A 20774-nucleotide genomic window follows, 5' to 3' on the forward strand; every position below is an offset into this window, starting at 1 on the left:
ATTCTAAGAAAATACAATACGGACAACAGACAATTGAAGACTCCAATGCACTTTTGAGTAACATGCAATTTACAGAAGTATGTGCCTAAGGATGGCAAAATAAGTACAGCCTTTTACTAGAGAATGTCTTCAAGAAGGAAAAGTAAAGAAAAACTGGATCTCAAAAAACATTAGTATGCAGCCAGGCTGCAATATTCCAAGAGAGCAACTCAACAACAGCCAAATAGTAATAGATACAGTAAAACCTTGGATTGCGAGCATAATTCGTTCCGGAAACATACTTGTAATCCAAAGCACTCTTATATCAAAGCGAATTTTCCCATAAGAAATAATGGAAACTCCGATGATTCGGTCCACAACCATTTATTCATAAGTCTTTCAGTTTATAGTCTATATACAAAGATTATAGCAATGTGATTGGTTGTGTCATCATAAAATGTCCATCCACAAATGGCGCCTCCACAAGGGGATTAGAAGCAAAATCCAGCAGGAGCTACAGAGTATAAAAGAGAAGAGAGGGGCCTCTAAGTGTAACAGTATGGGGGACATTTAATGAAGGTACAACATTTAGCAACTCGCATGGTTGATGATTAAAGAGGCACATCTAAGTATGCAGGCATGCGGGGTAAAGCTGTCCACATAGACCATCTTCTGAACCACTGCTTCTCACTGATGTCAGTCTGCAATTGTGATTGGGAAGACTACCCTGCAGTAGAGTGATCTGAAAGCGAGACTTTGAATCCCTCGTGAATCGCAGCGTGGAAGGGATGATGAAGATGGCAGTGAGGAGGACAGTCTATGTGGACAGCTTTACCCCGGATGCCTGCATACTTAGATATGCATGTTTTAATCATCAACCATGTGAGTTACTAAATGTTGAACCTTCATTAAATGTAACCATATTGCTACACTTGGAGGCGCCTCTCTTCTCTTTTATACCCAGTTGTGACATGACGCTACTTGTATATCAAGACATCGCTTGTACTGTATAACAAGTCAAAATTTATTTTAAAAATTTGCTTGTCTTGCAAAGCGCTCTCAAACCAAGTTACTCTCAAACCAAGGTTTTACTGTACTTCTTTTTTTTTTTCTTGGGGAGGGAAAGCTATCCCATTACTGAGAAAAGTCATGTATTGTTCAAGGTAAATCTAATACCCATAAACAAATGAGAAAGAAGAATTACATGAAATAGGCAAAACTAATTTACTGGGAAGTCAAAGCGCAAAAGTCATCAGTCGCTTTAGGCCAGTGATGGCGATCTTTGGAATTCCAGATGTTTTGGAACTACATTTCCCATGATGTTTAGCTACACTACAGAGTGCGTGAGCATCATGGGAAATTTAGTTCCAAAACATCTATGCTGCACAGGTTCGCCATCACTGCTATAGGCTCACCAGCACATCCATAGACTCTTTCTGGGTCAGTACTATTTTCTGTTACAACTATCTCAATTTCTATAAAGTCAGTGAGTATCTGGGCGCACTCAAGGATATGGGGAAGGGTCCAGTGTCTGGAGGAAGCGCCAGCTCACGTTTTGTGTTAGACCTTGTGCTTCCATCCAGAGTCTTTTAATTAGTGATCGACCGATATAGTTTCTCTGTCGCTCATTGACAGACGCAGTCCTCTTGATTAATATCAAATTGGGTTATACTGCCCTCTACAGGAGTAGGACACTAGGCAGAAGGAAAACGTTCTGGCCACACCTTAGGGGCAGTCCCAGAGGGTATATCCTCTCCCTCTCTGCTACAGGATGTCAGTTTTTTTCTGTCTAGTCAGGAGTAAGGAACCTAAGTTCCTTGCTGGGATCTTTGGTCCTGGCAAGATTGAATTTTTTTTTTTTTTAGGCAGCTTTTTTCTCCAGTTGTTCCTGTGAGATCTTCAAGCAAGTATGCTGGAGCTGGGCGACGGGCTGGATGTTGAGATCCAGTGGTCACCCCAGTCAGCCTACGAGCGCGTGCAGGCCCCAGCTCCGCGCTGGGTCGGCGGCGACATAGTCCCACTGGACGGGGACTGACCCTGCGAGTTAAACGTCTCGCCGGGACGCCGACGACCAGTTGGAAACTGAGTCGCGGCGTCCGTATTGGTCGACAGCCCCCCCACCTCGGTGGAGAGGGGTTCTGTCAGGAGTTGGCGCCCGCCTGTTCCGGTATGGTGAGTAAGATGTTCCCCCTCTCCCCCTCACGGGTTTGTGGGTGGACGCGGGCCCCTCCCTGGGATGATCGGACCCTCATGATCCTGGGTCCCCCCTCTATCCTATAACAGGTGTCACAGATCCCCCTTTTGAGGGTGATTTGGTGAATAAGAACCAGGAAGCTTGGTTTGGGAGCGGACTATCGGTAGTCACTGTATGAGTGGGCACTGTAAAGGGACCATGACTGAAGTCAGTGGCTGGCATTACTGTTAGGATGGCCATGTAAGAGGGTGATATATCCTACCTTATACATAAGGTTGCAATTGCCTGGACTACCGCCATCCTCCCGCAGGCCGCCATCCTCCCGCAGGCCGCACAGGCCGATGCTTGCATTCCACAGGCCGCCGCCATCCTCCCGCAGGTCGCGCGGGGCCGCCATCTTGGTGTAGCCTCGTGTCTCCGGCATGTGGGCGGCTATTTTGGAGATGACAAGATACCTCGAAGAGTAGCATGGGAGGCGCCGGAAGGCGTGTAAAGGGGCGGAGCCGCCTCCTTTACCCGGGAAAACAATCCAAAAGACTTCCTGTCTGTAAGAGACAGCGCTGAGAGCAGGTGGATAGAAGCTTCTGTGCATCAGGTGGTGAGCCCTTGGGGTCTCTCTCTCTCTCTCTCTCTCTCTGGGGGGTCCAAAGCAGGTAACACTGAGGGGCGCTGTTGCGCTGGGGGATTACAAAAAGAAAAAAAAAAAAGTTTTTTCTTTGCAATTATTTTTTGTTTGCTGGCAAGTGTCTGGGATTAGTCATGGACCCTGCCACACATGTATCCCCACCTGATCCCCTCGAGGTGGCCGCAGGACCCTCCAGTGCCCCACTTGTGTTGATGCATTATCAGCAGTTTTGGAGTCTTTGGTATCCCGGGTGGAGGTAGCCTTTCAGGGACGGGGGTCAAGAAAGCGACCCCCGCCTACCCCAGTTTCATCTGACACTTCAGATACGGATTCTGAGCTTGTCACTGCAGCTGCAGGTCCCTCTTCTGGGGTTGCTGTCTCGGGTACGGTCTCCTCAGACAGCGAGGAGGACGTTTCTGCCTCCACCATAGCACAAGAAGAAGCGTTGGTGGACGCACTAGTCATGTCTGTCCGAGAAACCTTAAGTCTTGAGGTTACACCGGCAGAGGTAGCGGACACTGAAATTCCCTTTGGGACCAGCAAGCCTACCAAAATGGCGAAGGTTTTTCCCTTGCCCAAATGTTTTGGTAATCTAATTAAAGAAGAATGGGATCGTCCGAAACGAACCCCTGCTATTTCCAAACGCATTGCTAGGCGCTATCCGTTTGAGGAATCCCTCCTTAAAAAATGGACGGTACCACCAGTGGTGGACCCACCGATTTCCAGACTAAACAAAGCCACTGTTATCCCGTTGGTGGACGCTCCGTCCTTTAGGGATCCGGTGGATCGAAAAGTGGAAGCGGAATCCCGCTCTATTTTTTCCCTGATAGGGTCAACATTTAGGCCAGTGGTGGCCATTGGTTTAGTCTCACAAACATTGACAGAATGGACCGAATTGTTACGCCGTGACATAAAGGGGAGAAGTATCCCCCCAGCAGTATCAGATTTGCTGGAGCAGATTATACAAGGGCTACAGTTCATCTGTGACGCCGTCCTGGACGCCACTCCCTTGCTAGGGCGTGCATCGGTTTCAGCAGTGGTCCTCAGACGCGTGTTGTGGTTAAAGTGCTGGTCAGCGGATCAAGGTTCCAAAAAAGCTTTGGCTAATCTCCCTTTTCAAGGGGATCGCCTGTTGGGGGCCACCTTGGATGAGATTATAAAGGATCTCACTGGGGGCAAGAGCACTTTTTTGCCACAGACTGCTAAGGGTAAAGGACCTCGTAACAGGCGAGGACCTTCCTTTCCCGCTCATAAAAAGTTTGTTCGTTCCGCTGGGGCGGGCGATAAGGCAAAGCCCTCCAAAGCCCCTGCAGGGGGTTTCAAAGTGCGCTGGTCGGGTAAACAAAGATCCGGCTCAGCCAAACCTGAAGATAAGACCAATACAGCCTGAAGGTGCGCCCCCACCCATCTCTGGGGTGGGGGGAGGTCTTCACCGGTTTCCGGATCCATGGCTTTCCAGAATCCCGGACAAAGGGGTTCGCGAGGTCATACGGTCGGGATACAAGATCAAGTTTCGATCGCTTCTACCGGTGCGATTCTTCCCTTCAAACATTCGACTATCCCCGGATCGCTTAAAAGCTTTGCGGGGGGCAGTAATGGACTTGATGCAACAGGGAGCGGTAGTTCCCGTTCCTTGAGCAGAACGTTTTCTTCACTTTTCCCAAAGATCATTCCTAGTTCCCACCAGGAGCCGGAAGATTCAGTGAACGATTCGGATGTTACTGTCCGTCAACTGGCCTTCTCTTCAGACTTGCATGCGGATCCTGGGACTGATGGTGGCCTTCTTAGAGGCAGTACCGTATGCCCAGTCTCATGCCCGAACTCTCCGAAAGGAGATTCTTTTCCAATGGAATCGGAATCCCAATTCTCTGGACAATCGGATCCGGTTGAGCGAGCGGACCAGGGAGTCCCTGGTCTGGTCGCTTCGGTCTCCGATGCTCAGCCAGGTTGTCATTTCTTCCGATAGAATCCAGGTTACAGATAAATGTATTGGAACTGAGAGCGATCAGACTTTGTCTGATTTACTGGACCGAGCAGCTCCAGGGCAGCCCAGTTCGGATCCAGTCGGACAAGGCCACGACCGTGGCTTATGTCGATCACCAAGGGGGCACCAAGAGTGCCCTGGCAGCCATAGAAGTGGCCAGCATTCTTCATTGGGCGGAACAGTTTGTTCCGGCTCTCTCCGCGGTATTCACTCCGGGGGTGGAAAATAGTCAGGCAGATTATCTCAGCCGTCAGATTCTGGATCAAGGGGTATGGCCTCTTCATCCAGAGGTATTTCACCAGCTGTGCCTTCATTGGGGCACCCTGGAGGGGGATCTGTTGGCAGCTCAGCTCAAAAGGTAGGTGCGGAGGTTTGTAGCCCGCTCCCGAGATCCTCGAGCGGACGAAGCAGACGCGCTGGTCGCCCCGTGGGGACAGTATCAGCTACTGTATGTCTTCCCTCCTCTCAAGTTGCTGCCGAAACTTTTTCGCAGGATAGAGGTGGAGGGAATTCCAGTTATCCTGGTAGCTCCGGACTGGCCTCGTCGACCCGGGTACACCGACTTGATCAGACTGGTCACGGACGCTCCTTGGAGACTTCCTCTCAGGGGGGATCGGCGGTCTCAGGGACCGATCTTCCATCCTGCTTTACAATCGCTGGCTTTAACGGCCTGGCTATTGAGACTCAGGTGCTGAAGGACAAGGGATTGTCAACTTCAATTATTCCTACTTTAATTAAAGCAAGGAAAGCGACTTCCAGAAAGGTCTATCATCGCACATGGAGGTCTTATATTGCGTGGTGTGAATCCTTTGGATTTCCTCCACCTACCTATTCGGTGACCCGAATCTTGGCTTTTCTGCAACAGGGGGTTGAGCAGAAGCTGGCCTTGAGTACTGTCAAGGGTCAGGTTTCAGCGTTAGCAATTTTCTTTCAGAAACCTTTGGCTACCCATTCCTTGGTGCGGAATTTCATCCAGGGGGTGCCTCACCTGGCTCCGCCAGTGCGCGCGCCCTTACCGCCCTGGGATCTTAATCTGGTGTTGTCGGTTCTTCAGAAACCTCCCTTTGAAGATATCAGGGAGATTCCCTTGCTTACATTATCCCAGAAGGTGGCCTTCTTGGTGGCCATTACTTCTGCACGCAGGGTGTCAGAACTGGCCGCATTATCCTGTCATTCCCCATATCTGGTGGTTCATAGGGATAAGGTGGTTCTTCGTCCGAATCCATCCTTCCTTCCTAAGGTGGTTTCAGAGTTTCATCTGAATGAAGATATTGTGCTACCTTCCTTGTGTCCTAAGCCCAGTCATCCTCGGGAGTGTGCGTTACATTCCTTGGATGTGGTTCGGGCAATCAGGGTATACCTGAAAACTACGGACTCGTTTCCTAGAATGGATTCACTTTTTGTGATCACGGATGGCCCCAAAAAGGGGTTGCCTGCATCTGCCGCGACTATCTCCAAATGGATCAGACAGAAGGTGGTACAGGCTTATTCTATTAAGGGTCGGAATCCTCCGTTCCCTGTTAAGGCGCATTCCACTCGGGCGCTCAGTGCTTCCTGGGCCATCAGGTGTCAGTGGTCCAGGTTTGCAAGGCGGCTACCTGGTCGTCGGTTCATACCTTTACAAAATTTTATAAAGTTGATGTGATGGCATCGTCGGATGCCTCTTTTGGCCGCAAGGTTTTGCAGGCCGCAATTTGAGGAGACAGTTGGTCTACCTCGAGGGTTTTTTTCTGTTGGGTTTTCAGTGGAGTCTCATCCTTTTGTCTGATGAGCCTTTAAAACTTCTAGTTGACACCGGTTGGGCCTTCTAGATTGGATTTTGATTTGTGTTATCCCACCCCTCATTTGTGGCACTGCTTTGGGACGTCCCAATTTGATATTAATCAAGAGGACTGCGTCTGTCAATGAGCGACAGAGAAAAATTGATTTTTGTAAAATCTTACCGTAAAATCCTTTTCTCTTAAGCTCATTGACAGACGCAGTACCCGCCCCTCTGCTTTTGAGTTGGGTTGGGTTAAATTCTCTGACACTGCTTTGTGACATAACTGACATCCTGTAGCAGAGAGGGAGAGGATATACCCTCTGGGACTGCCCCTAAGGTGTGGCCAGAACGTTTTCCTTCTGCCTAGTGTCCTACTCCTGTAGAGGGCAGTATAACCCAATTTGATATTAATCAAGAGGACTGCGTCTGTCAATGAGCTTAAAAGGATTTTACGGTAAGATTTTACAAAAATCCATTTTTTTTCGTTGCCGATACCAATATTTTGGCCATCGCATATCGGTATCGGCCGGTTATTTTTGAATATTTAAAATTTTGCAAAATAAACACAAATTTAACACAAATCTGTTACTGAACATATCAAACTTTATTTATTTACAATTTTAACATTAAGGGCTCGTTCTTCACACCTTAACTGCATGAGAACTGATAGGAAAACTTCAATTGCAGGGACATTTAATTTAGTTTCACATCATTCTGATTGTGCATTAAAGAGGAAGTAAACCCTCCTCTGCAACTTTTACCTATAGGTAAGCCTATATTAAGGCTTACCTATAGGTACTGTAAATATCTCCTAAACATGTACCGTTTAGGAGATATTTACCTTGCATGCAGCCAGTGACATCACTGGCGCATGCGCTCTGAAGGAATGGCCGCTGGTGCTGTTCCTTCAGAGCCCCGCGCCGTGACCGTTGGCTCCTGCGCACGCCAATTAGATGGCCGGATGCCGCGATCCCAGAAGACGGGCGACTGAACATGTCGCCCGTCATACAGCTAAGCGGGCGGCATGGCGGGGGCTCGTTCTAAGGTAAGTATTTCATATTTCATAATGAGCTAGTATGCGATGCATACTAGCTCATTATGTGTTTCTCTTTCAGGTTGAAAACATTTTTTTTTTATGGGTTTACAACCTCTTTAATGCATAATAAACTGCTGCAGTAGTGCACTCAATCACTGCAATAATTTTAAATCACTACTGCAGTGCAGTCAGTGCCAAACTGCTAGAAAAATGCTAGGCAACAGCTACACAGTGGATTGGAGTCAGTGGACTACCTCTGCAGTATGGCACTCACTGCGACTACTGCAGTCAGTGCAAAACTGCTAGAAAAAAAGCTGGACAACCTCAAGACAGTGGATTGGAGTTGGACTGCAGTCAGTGGACTACTGCTGTAGTAGTGCACTCACTGCAACAATTTACTGCAGTCAGTGCAAAACTGCTAGAAAAAAAGCTAGGCAACAGCTACACAGTGGATTTGAGTGGACACTACTTTTTTCAGTACTCCCAGTTAGGTAGAACAATATTATAATGCAGAAAGCAGAACATTTCAGCAATTCCATGATCACCTATTAAAGGGCTTCTGTTTTGTTCATATAATGCTGCCACTTCATGAACATGCGCAGGAGGAGAGGGGGGCTGAGGAGCAGAGAGAGAGAGAGGGGTATCTTCCAGCATGGGAAGCAAGTCTTTTGTAGCGTGCCTCATTTTCTTTCCACCACTGAAGAGGATCACTTCTTCTGTCAATTTCTGGTTCCTTCGAATAGAGATGAAGTTCATCATCCAGGCTCATTATTGCAGATTCAGAAGAAATTGAATCCTCCGCATGAGGCCCCAATAAAACCCTGAAAATGTCCTGATCAATTCGACCACGATGACGAAGAATCTCTTCTGTTTGTTGACGTATTTTTGGACATTTTTCTGTTTTTGCAGCATGCTACTCTCTCATAATATCTAAATAGTGATCTGGACTTGTCTTTTCAGCAGGAACCTCCTGTTGAATATCTTCTGTCAGACATTGTTTTGCCTTTGCCAATAAATCATCAGAAGAAAAAGCATTGTTCTTTGTATCAAGGATTCAAAAGACTTGCAAGCACAACATTTTTAATCTGTTCATGCTTCTCAAAACATATATCAATCAAAGCTCTTTGGCTTGACAGACCATCATTTGAAAGTTGGAGGGTGTTGTGTGCCATGACACTGAGGTATGACATATCAAGCCTCATTCCTTGTCGCAGGTTTGCTCCACTGTCTCGAAGTAGCACAAGCATCACTTTTGTATTCAACACCAATTGCCTTTTTGTCCATCCGCTGTCAATGAAGTGGCATGACTCGCCTGACTCTGTTTTACCTGACCAGCAGTCTGTTGGGAATGAGCGTGAGTTGCCAGCATTCTCTGGTTTCAGCATAGCCTTTACTTTGTCAACGACCTTTTGGTGGATCTTTCCCGGCATTTCGGTTTGATAATACTTCTCACTCTTCAGTGTGTAACTTGGCTCAAGTATGGACATCAACCGCTTAAATCCTGAATCAGACACCATTGTAAATGGCTGGTTATCAGTGACGATCATCTCTGTGATTACTCTGTCCAGCAGTTGGGATCTCCCATCTGAATCTAGACAGTGACATGTTTTTTATCTGAAACCTATCTGTTATTGTTGCCTGTGATAGTGCAGGAGGAATTTCAAAATCACATTGATATTCATTTTGTTTTTTCTGTGCTGCATAGTATAATTGAATATCATTAACTCTTAGATGGGTCCAAAAATTTGACGTATTTTTGCAGTTTGCTGACCCCATGCTTATGTTTGTACATGTGTTGCACACTAAATGTTCCAAGAAGCAGCGTTTGCAATGATATAAATAACGAAATATGAATAATTGGGTATAAATGACATAAATTCATAGACAATAATATTCATAAAGAGCAATGGTGCTGAATACAAACTTGATCATAGGTAAGTGCATAAGGTGCAATTGTCCTGAATCCAAAAATATTAAATGCAATAGTATTGGGCAAAAAGTGCTCAATAGAAGTGCAAATAATAGCAATAATCAATGTCCACAGTGTGACAATTCAGTGAATTGCCCAAATGAACGGTCCCTTTGTCAGGTGCAGTCGTGCTCAGTAAGGTGTTGCCAAAAGTGCTATGGTGCTCCACACAGTGGAAGGTGCCTCGAGTCCCCCTAAGAGAATCCACTCACCAGCAATTGTGTGGTACCGTTTTGTATAAATTTATTAAGAAGATAAGACAGGTACTCACACAATAAACAACGTAAAAGCGTGATCAGGAAGCAGCTGGAATGCAATGCGTTCCTCCTGGAGCCGGAACCGGAAATGATGTGACGGCACCGTACGCGTTTGGTCATAGACGCTGCTGAGGACAATTGCTGCCCCCTTTTTCATCTCCTATGAGTGTACCACTTACCCCAACGCTCTGAGGACCCCAAGGAGGATTAGGACCCCTAGGAGGACCCAGGTACCCGGGATTAGGAGACCACACAGGATACCCCCATCCACTTCCCTAGGAACCATAGTGAGGCCCCCCAGGATACCTACTCGGGAGTGCCAGGTCAAGACCTCCAGAGGGAACCGGGACCAACCAGAGGGATATACCTACATATATATATATATATATATATATATATATATATATATATATATATATATATATATATATATATATATATATATATATACCTGCTTTATACCCCTGTGTGGGGTGGGTATTTCTGGTGTGTGCTACTTACTCCAGGGATCACGAGCACCCCACCACTATACCCACCAGAGGGTTACCACCATCACCATTATCTGAGGATCCATGGGCTGTGCTGCATGCTACATATGGACTGTTCCCATTACTAATATTTAGTAACCATATATTTGTTGCACACTATTTATGCACACTGCCACTTTATTAATTTACCTTTTTTATATTGAAGAGTATATAGTGGTCACCTTATATATTTATTCACCCTTTTGGATTTGTACATTTATGGTCTCAATAGTTTGTTATACCGATTTTAAGGATTTACCACTATTGATTAATGCCAGGTTGGTTCGCACTCCTTAACACTTCTATTTGTCACGCTGATTTGAATTGGATTTGCACTCTTGTACTATCAGTGGTTTACTTTATTATTTATTTGTCTTTGACATTTTGTATATACACTACCAATATATCAGTCACCTTGGCAGCGTTTAACACCCCTTGTTTTCTTTCTAAATACCACCAAAAGAAAGCTCTATTTGTCGGAAAAAAAGGACATCAATTTTATTTAGGTACAGCGACGCACGACCTCGCAATTGTCCATTAAAGTAACACAGTGGCGAATTGCAAAATATGGCCTGGTCATTAAGGGGGCAAATCCTTCCGGTCCAGAAGTGGTTAAGAGAGCAAATTTTCCAAGGATGAGGGCTGCTTTCCAGGACTTAGACTGGGAGGGAATATTGGCATCGATAAACACAGAACAAAAATGGGAGCTTTTCAAAGACTGTATGCAAACATGCTGCAAAGTATATTCCCATGGACAATAAGTTTAAAAGGCTAAAAATAAAACACATATGTGGCTCATGGCCAAAGTTAAAAAAGCTATAAATCCTAAGAAAAGAGCTTTTAAAAAAATATAAAAATGAAGGAACACAATAATATCATCATTTAACTGTTATAAAGAATATAACAGAATATGTAAAAAGGAAATCAAGGATGCAAGAATTCAAAATGAATGACAGATTGCAAAAGATAGTAGTACAACCCAACTCCCCCCCCCCCCCCCAAAAAAAAAAAAAAAAATTCTTCAGATATATTAATAGTAAAAAGGTTAGGTCTGAGCATGTAGGCCCTTTTTACAAAATAATCTGGACTTGGGACAAAAAGAAGGCACATTTGTTAAATACTTTCTTCAGCTCTGTGTTTACAAAGGAGCATGGGGGAAGCTCATGACCATAATGAGGATGGTATTGACACAGCCCCAAATAATCCACAATGGCTCAAAAGTGATATGGTCCAGAAATATTTAGATAGAATAAAGGTGGATAAAGCGCCTGGACCAGATGGCATCCACCCACACATTCTAAAAGAATTGAGCGCTGTAATCACAAAGCCTTTGTTTCCTTTCCAATTTTTAGGGACTCATTAAGGACTGGAATAGTACCACTGGATTGGCGTAGGGCCAATGTGGTGCCTATACTTAAAAAGAGATCAAAGTCTTTACCAAGTAACTATAGACCTGTTAGTTTAATTTCTTTAGATACTGGAAGATACTGGAGAATTTAATAAAATACCACATAGATGAGTTCTTAATGGAAGTAAATATTTTAAGCAACAGACAGCATGGATTAATTAAAGACAGAAGTTGTCAAACAAACCTGATTTATTTTTATGAGGGGTAAGTAAAAACTTAGACAGAGGGGTGCCTGTGGATATAGTATACATGGATTTTGCAAAAGCGTTTGACACAGTTCCCCACACATGGCTAATTTGAACTGTATTGTAACTGTATTGTCTTCCTTCACATTGTAAAGCGCTGCGCAAACTGTTGGCGCTACATAAATCCTGTATAATAATAATGTGTAAGGTAAAGTCTACAGGCTGCTTGAAAAGATCAGTTTGTAAAAGGATAGAATTCAGAGAGTAGTGGTTAATGATTCTTACTCTGAATGGTCTAAGGTTATCAGTGGTGTACCCCAAGGTTCAGCGTTGGGACCCTTACTTTTTAATCTCTTTATAAATTATCTAGGGTCTGGGATTAAAAGCACCATTTCAGTCTTTGCAGATGACACCAAGCTTTGCAGTGGAATAACTTCCTTACAGGAGGTCTCCAACTTGCAAGCTGACTTCAATGCACTGTTTTATTGGGCAACTATGTGGCAAATGAGGTTTAATGTTGATAAATGTAAAGTTATGCACTTGGGGGCTAAGAATATGCATGCATCATACATACTAGGGGGAGTAGAACTGGGGGAATCCATAGCGGAGAAGGATCGGAGTGTTCTGGTAGATCCTAAGCTTAATAATAGCATGCAATGCCAAACTGCGGTTTCCAAAGCAAGCAAAGTCCTTTCTTGTAATAACAGAGGCATGGACTCCAGAGGGAGCGATATCAATTTGCCCCTGTACAAATCATTAGTAAGACCTCATCTGGAAGATGCAGTTCAGTTTTGGGCACCATTTCTCAAAAAGGATAATCGGGGAACTGGAGAAAGCTGCAGAGAAGGGCAACCAAACTGATGAGGCATGGAGGAGCTCCGCTATGAGGAAAGGTTAGAGCAACTGAATTTATTCTCTCTTGAAAAGAGATTAAGGGGGGATATGATCAACATGTATAAATACATAAGGGGTCCATATAGTTAACTTGGTGTTGAGTCTATTCACTTTAGGGTCAACACAGAGGACTAGGGGGCACTCTTTGCGTCTAGAGGAAAACCGATTTTGTCTCCAAATACAGAAAGGTTTTTTCACCGTAAGAGCTGTGAAAATGTGGAATAGACTCCTTCCAGAGGTGGTTCTGGCCAGCTCACTAGATTGCTTTAAAAAAAAGGCCTGGATTCTTTCCTAGGTGTACATAATATAAATGGGTACTAATATTTTTATAGGTAACGTTGATCCAGGGAAAATCTGATTGCCTCTCAGGGGATCAGGAAGGATTTTTTTTCCCCTTCTGTAGCAAATTGGTTAATGCTTTGCTGGGTTTTTTTTTTCGCCTTCCTCTGGATCAACTGTGGGTATAGGATTGTGTGGTTGGGTTTTCTTTACTGTTTTTTGTTGGTTAAGCCAGATGAACTTGTCTTTTTTTCAACTTGACTAACAATGTAACATTAAAGGTGGAAAAAGTTCTGAAATTTCTTTGTCTCATTTTTTTTTACATCACAGAAACATGACATTTTAACAGGGGTTTGTAGGATATATGGAATCAACCAAATTTTAATATTATCAGTAGACTTATCATGTAGGAAATAGGGACTGCTCGCTTCCAGGACACTTCTCTACTGCTGGATAGGGTGATGGAGTCCTCACAACCTTGTATGGCTTACGGGTTTCGAGGGAGGACCCTCTTCCTCAGTTGCCAAAGTTGAGTGGCAACTTTGGCTCTGAGGAAGAGGGTCCTTCCTTTAAAACGCATAAGCCATACAAGGTTGTGAGGATGCCATCACGCTATCCAGCAGTAGAGAAGTGTCCTGGAAGGGAGCAGTCCCTATTTCCTACATACTTGTACATATCCTATGTTTGTGAGTATATTGTATGCTACCTTCTTTGATTTTAATAAACTTTTTTAGTGGTAATGCACAAGGTCAGTGCGCCCTTCTCTTGTCGTTTTCTTGTGGTGCTTTTTGGATACCCTTGGTCCTGAGGAGGGCAGCAAGACCCGCTCCATTTGTGCCTAAAAAAAAAAAACACCTAGATCATTGACCATTCCGCACACCACTCGAGCGCAGAAGAGATGCTGTTTTTTCAAATCCTTCTGTCTCCATGTAAACCCAGACAGACTAGACGATGATGAGATCAGGGCTCTGTAGAGCCAAACCATCACTTTCTGGATTTCTTGTTGTTCTTTACGCTGAAGATAGTTCTTAATGACATTCGCTGTATGTTTAGGGGTTGTTGGCCTGCTGCAGAATACATTTGTGGCCAATCACACGCCACCCTCATTGCTCGGCACGATGGATAAGTATCTGCTTGTATTTCCCAGTATTGAGGATACGATTGATCCTGATCAGATATCCATCTCCATTTGCAGACATGCAGCCCCAAACTTGCAAAGAACAACCACTTAATTAAACCTTCATTTTTAAACAGATCCTTTACTGAAAACAGAAACATGCGCTATAGGCCTTCTTTAATGTTTTAACAACCTTATTTCAATACATACTTTGTAATAATATATGTAGAAGGAGGGGACAAGAATTGTTTATTACATAAACAATCTCTTAGGTGGGTTTAGCCTAACCTGTGCATCAAATTAATGATACAGAAAATGAACACCAATGGTAATGTTATCTCCTTTAACCCCTTCCATACCGCGCCATTGTCAAATGACGTCGGCAGGAATCCTTTCTCGATCCGGATATGACGGCGCCCGGATCTCCCCACTACTGCGTGCCCCCGGGGGCGCGCAGCGCGGCGATCGGGGGTGAGGCTCATCCCTCGGACTGAGCCCAACTCCGATCAAGGTAAACAGCCAATGAAATTGGCTGTTAACCACGTGCTGTGTCAATCACAGCCGATCACATGAGCGGCTCCAGCGCGAGCCGCTCGTTCCTTCCTTAATGCGCACCCCCCGGGGGCGCGCAGCGCGGCGATCGGGGACGAGGCTCGTTTCTCGGACAGAGCCCATCCCTGATCTAGGTAAAGAGCCAATGAAATTGACTCTTTACCACGTGACTGGCTGTGTCCAATCACAGCCGGTCACAAATGTCATCAGAGAACACGGTAACTAGCTGTCACCGTGTTCTCCTCCTCACACACTGATCCTGTGTGAGGAGGAGATTGTACAGTGTGAGGAGGAGAAGTACAGTGCACCCCAACAACACTGATTGCCCCCCCCCCCCCAATAAAAAGCACCTGTCACTAGCCCATCAAAGTACCCGAGTACCTGTCACCAGCCCAACAGGTACTCTGATGGCAGGTACTCGGGTACTCTGATGGGCTGATGACAGGTACTCTGATGGGCTGGTGACAGGTACTCGGGTACTCTGATGACAGGTACTCGGGTACTCTGATGACGGGTACTCGGGTACTCTGATGACAGGTACTCTGATGACAGGTACTCGGGTACTTTGAGTACCCGTCACCGGAGTACCCGAGTACCCGTCATCAGAGTACCAGAGTACCTGTCACCTACCCATCAGAGTACCCGAGTACCTGTCACCTACCCATCAGAGTACCCGAGTACCTTCCACCTGCTCATCAGAGTACCTGACACCTGAAGTACCCGAGTACTTGCCACCTGCTCATCAGTACCCATCACTACTCATCAGTACTCATCAGTACCCATCAGTACCTATCACCTATCAGTATCAGTACTGATCATCCGTACCCATCAGTACAGTATCAGTATCACCTATCAGTACTACTCATCTGTACCTATCACCTGCCTGTCACCTGCCCATAAGAGTACCCGAGTACCTGTCACCTGCCTATCGGAGTACTCGAGTACCTGCCACTTGCTCATCAGTACCTGTCACCTGCCCAGCAAAGTACCCGAGTACCTGTCACCCTTCATACAGCCACCATGTCTAAGTCCAAAAAGGTTTATATACGTCCTCCGTTTGAACCTAAATACCGGTGTTATGGCAGCAGATAGCTGCCATAACCCTGGTATTTTTTTAAACGGTGGACGGTTGGCTTTCCGATAAGGGTGGTCCCAGCGGCGGATTCGCCGCGGGATCACCCTTCCGGGGTGGCGGAAGAGGTGCCCCCCCCTCCCGCCGCATTCTGGTCCTTTTCCCCGCTTACCGGACCCGCCGGCAGCGGGGAAAACGATCCGGTCCCGGATCCTCACAGACAGGATGTCGAGTGAGGGCAAGCTTGCCCTCACTCGACTCTATGGTCTTGGAGGACCGGAGCTATGGCAAACGTTGTTGCCTAGCAACCAGTTTAAAGGTCCCTTTTTTTTTTTTTTTTTTCATTTTATTTAATTTTTTTTTATTTTTTAATTTTTTCTATCTTTTAGTGTACTTGTGAGATCTGAGGACTTTTTGACCCCAGATCTCACAAAAAAGAGGTCCTGTCGTGCCTTTTTCTATTACAAGTAATGTTTACATTTCTTGTAATAGAAATAAAAATGATCATTTTTTTTTTTTTTTTAAAAAAACAGTGTAAAAATAAAAAATAATAAATAAAATAAATAGTAAAAAAAAAAAAAAAAAATTAAAGCGCCCTGTCCCCATGAGCTCGCGCGCAGAAGCGAACGCATACGGAAACCCCGCCCACATATGTAAACAGTGTTCAAACTACACATGTGAGGTATCGTCGCGATCGTTAGAGCAAGAGCAATAATTTGAGCCCTAGACCTCCTCTGTAACTCTAAGATAGCAACCTGTAGACATTTTTAATGTGTCGCCTATGGGGATTTTTAAGTACCAAAGTTTGTCACCATTCTGTGAGCGTGCGCAATTTTGAAGCATGACATGTTGGGTATCTATTTACTCGGCGTAACATTATCTTTCACATTATGGAAAACAATTGGGCTAACTTTACTGGTTTCTTTTTTAATTCAAAAAAGTGAATTTTTCCCAAAAAATTGCGTTTGGAAGACCGCTGCGCAAATACGGTGTGATAAAAAATATTGCAATAATCTCCATTTTATTCTCTAGGGTCTCTGCTAAAAAAAAAATATATAATGTTTTGGGGTTCTAAGTAGTTTTCTAGCAAAAACAACTGATTTTAGCTTGTAAACACCAAATGTCAAAAATAGGCCTAGGCAAGTGGCTAGGATGCATGATGGTGCTCCTTGGATGTTGGGCCCCTCTATATGGCTAGGCTGTGAAAAAGTCTCACACATGTGGTATTGCCATACTCAGGAGGAATGACAGAATGTATTTTGGGGTGTCATTTTTGCTATGTACATGCTATGTGTTAGGAATATCCTATAAATTGACAACTTTGTGTAAAAATAAAAAAAGTTTTTATTTTTTTCCCACATTTTCCAAAAACTTGTGGAAAAAAATGACATGATCAAAGGACCCATAATGCCTCATAGAATATACGTTGGAGTGTTTGCTTTCCAAAATGGGGTCATTTTGTGGACTTTTCCGTTGTATTGGTGCTCTAGGGCCTTGAAAAGTGTGATGGGTAGTAAGAAAGTTTTATGTGTATTTATGCTCCTAAAACGCCTTATGGTGCTACTTGGACGTGGAGTCTCTTTTTGAGGCCAGGCTGTGTAAAAGTCTCACACATGTGGTATCACCATACTCAGAAGGAGTAGCAGAATGAATTTTGGGGTGTCATTTTTGCTGTGTACATGCTATGTGTTAGAAATAGCTTATAAATTGACAACGTTTTGGGAAAAAAAAGAAAAAATATTTTTCTTCATTTTCCCAAGAATTGTGGGAAAAAATTATAACTTCAAAAAACTCACCATGCCTCTTACTAAATACCTTGGACTGTCTACTTTACAAAAAGGGGTCATTTGGGGGGTATTTGTACTGTCCTGACATTTCAGGGCCTCAAGAAAGGAGATAGGCCATCAGTACAGCTGGTGTGATCAATTTTCAGTAATTGGTACCATAGCTTCTAGACTCAATAACTTTCACACAGACTAAATAATATACACTAATTTTGGTTAATTTTACCAGAGATATGTAGCAGTATAAATTTTGGCCCAAATGTATGAAGAAAAATTAATTTTTTGCAAAATTTTATAATAGAAACTAAAAAAAAGTGTTTTTTTTGCAAAATTTTTGCTCTTTTTTTGCTTATATCACAAAAAAAAACCCCAGTTGTGATCAAATACCACTAAAAGAAAGCTCTATTTGTGTGAAAAAAATGATAAAAATTTTGTTTGGTTACAGTATAGCATGACTGAGCAATTGTCATTCAAAGTGTGATAGTGCTGAAAGCTGAAAAGTTGAAAAGTGGTCTGGGCAGGAAGGGGGTCTAACTGCTCTGTATGGAAGCGGTTAAGGTACATTAAAACCAGATGCACTGTGATGGGTGGCTATTCCAGTACAGTCCCACTACATGACAGGGCAAAATGTCTCCCGTGTTCCTGGTTCACACCACCAGTTTTGCGGTGGCGTGCGCTAAAACCATGGTACTTTTTTTTTTTTTTTTTAAGCCCAGTGCCAGACAGTCCACGGCTTTCCTCTGCTTGACCAGCAATTGAACTTAATAAAATGTCCCTGTAAAAACAAAAAAGAAAAGTGTGATCACTGTGATGTGTCAAGGTTGGACAGCTCTGCATACTATCCGCTGCATTGAAATGCAGCAGCTGGTGGGAATTAGCCCTTACTATACAGTCTTTGAGAATCAAATATTAAAACCATTCAATACCCGATCAGGGCCCTGCATCTAGTTCTTCAGATCAGGTGTTTGTGCAGGTTGGGATGGTAACAACTTGAAGACTCTTTTCTTGCCAAACTGAGTCAGCCTGGGTGAAATCATAAAGTGAACCATGTGGGGAGGGGGTAAATAACACTGCCACTACCAATGCAGGGAGAAAGGGGTTAATATACACTGCTATGACTGTGCTGAGATTTGTATGTGTGTGTTCACTTGTGACAGAGTTGTTAAAATGTATTTTGTGAGTACAGGGACTGTAACGTATGTTAACCTTTACTTTATTAGTATTCTCACATTTTAAGCCCCTCCCACATCCACATTTTGCTGTGCGTGCTACCTAATTGTTCTCCTCTACCTAATTGTTCTCCAAGAATAACCCTGCGAGGAAATAGTATAGTGGCATAGCTATCTAGTGTATGCCCCAAGTAGAATAAGCGTGTTGAAGACTCTGCTGCCAGATTCCCGGACTACTGCATTAACCTTTCATGGGCAAGAACCAGACTGCTATTGTGGTTTACAATTTACCTTCTGTAGAGAAGCTCTTGTTGGCCTGTTCCTTAAATAAAAGTTTATAGTAAAATGCCCTTGTATTGAAGGTGAAGAGTTGAAGAGTGTCTGGTGTCAGTACCACCACATACTGTACCTGTGATATTTTTTGATGAAGTTGTTTAGTACAAAACCAGCCCTGGGAGCTAAACTAAACAAGCATAGAGTATAAATGTGCAGTATTGGTCACTATTAACAGATCTCAACTGTCTAGGGACACTGTATAACAGTGGTTCTCAACCTTCCTAATGCCGCAACCCTTTAATACAGTTCCTCATGTTGTGGTGACCCCCAACCATAAAATTATTTTCGTTGCTACTTCATAACTGTAATTTTGCTACTGTTATGAATCGTAATGTAAATATCTGATATGCAGGATGTATTTTCATTGTTACAAATTGAACATATTTAAGGCATAGTGATTATGCGCCCTTCCTGCGCCGCCACGCCCCCCTCCCCCCACACTAATTTAACACAACTACAGAATAATCAAATGAAATGGAATCAGTATACAGAGGTTTACTTCTTCTGAGCGATATAATTAAAGGAACACTCTAACTACCATGACCACTTCAGTGATTTGAAGTGGTCATGGTGGTAGGAGTCAGAAACATTACACATGCTGGGATATTTACACTTATGTGCTGGGGCTAGTTGCACCCCTAGCACATATGACTTAGGCAGCCAGAAAATTTCATGTCCTTATTCATACATGTATGAACAAGGACATGACATATTATGACAAAACACAACTAGTTATTAAAAAAACATATTGCAACAATTTACACACGCTAATGCACATAACCTTTCTACTAATTTTGCAGACTTCTGGCGGTTACTGCTGGCGGGTAATGCTGGTCATGCGGGTACTGCTGGAGGAGCAGATAATCTAAATCGCAATAATTGCAATTTTAGCAGTGTAAACACTTCCAATAATGAATCCCAGTGTTAATATAGTGTACCCATACAGTACTTTAAATACATTTTATATATTTTACCAAAAAATACAATACTCAATAGAATTCTAATATTCAAAGATGGGTGATAAAGTTCTTCAGTGCAAAGTGTTAAATTTATAAATACATATAAACACTAAGAAAATTCAATCAAAAATACATGGAAAAATTATAGATAAATATACAAGTTGTGGGCAAAAATATTGTGCAGAAAACAAGTGCACCATGCAGAAAGAGTCCACTAATAAGCCAGAATGTGACAGTGACTCCTTTATGGGTCACAGCCAAAGTAGATGCACTTCTTGAAAGTGCCAAGTGCCAGAAGTAATAGTAGTGACACCCTCTGTGTTCAGTGGGATTGGGGAAGAAATTCAAACTCCCCATATGGTCTTGCAGGTAACTGTGCCACTTCTCTTTTCTTGGTGAGCCCGATTGTTCTTTTCTTCCTTGTAGTCTCAGGAAAAGAGGTGTGCACACTGCTGGAGGAAGCAGCAGCTGCAGTAGAGAGCAATGCCACTGCTTCCTGTATTGCTCCTGTCACAGGCGGAATGCATTCTCCCCTCTCTCTCTTTCTCCCCTCTCTCTCTCTCTCTCTCTCCCCCCTCTCTCTCCCATCTCTCTCTCTCCCCTCTCTCTCTCCCCTCTCTCTCTCTCCCCTCTCTCTCTCTCCCCTCTCTCTCTCCCCTCTCTCTCTCTCCCTCTCCCCTCTCTCT

General features: G+C 44.0%; 1 protein-coding gene across 1 annotated transcript in view; it reads left to right on the forward strand.

The window, feature by feature from the left end:
- Nucleotides 1-20774, forward strand: part of KDM4C (lysine demethylase 4C) — a gene marked incomplete at its 5' end in the record, with an annotated part of 705351 nt that overhangs the window by 48770 nt on the left and 635807 nt on the right. The gene's annotated exons all lie outside the window — the stretch shown is intronic.

This window comes from Pelophylax lessonae, assembly GCF_965119305.1.
Source record: "Pelophylax lessonae genome assembly, chromosome: 1".
NCBI lineage: Eukaryota > Metazoa > Chordata > Amphibia > Anura > Ranidae > Pelophylax > Pelophylax lessonae.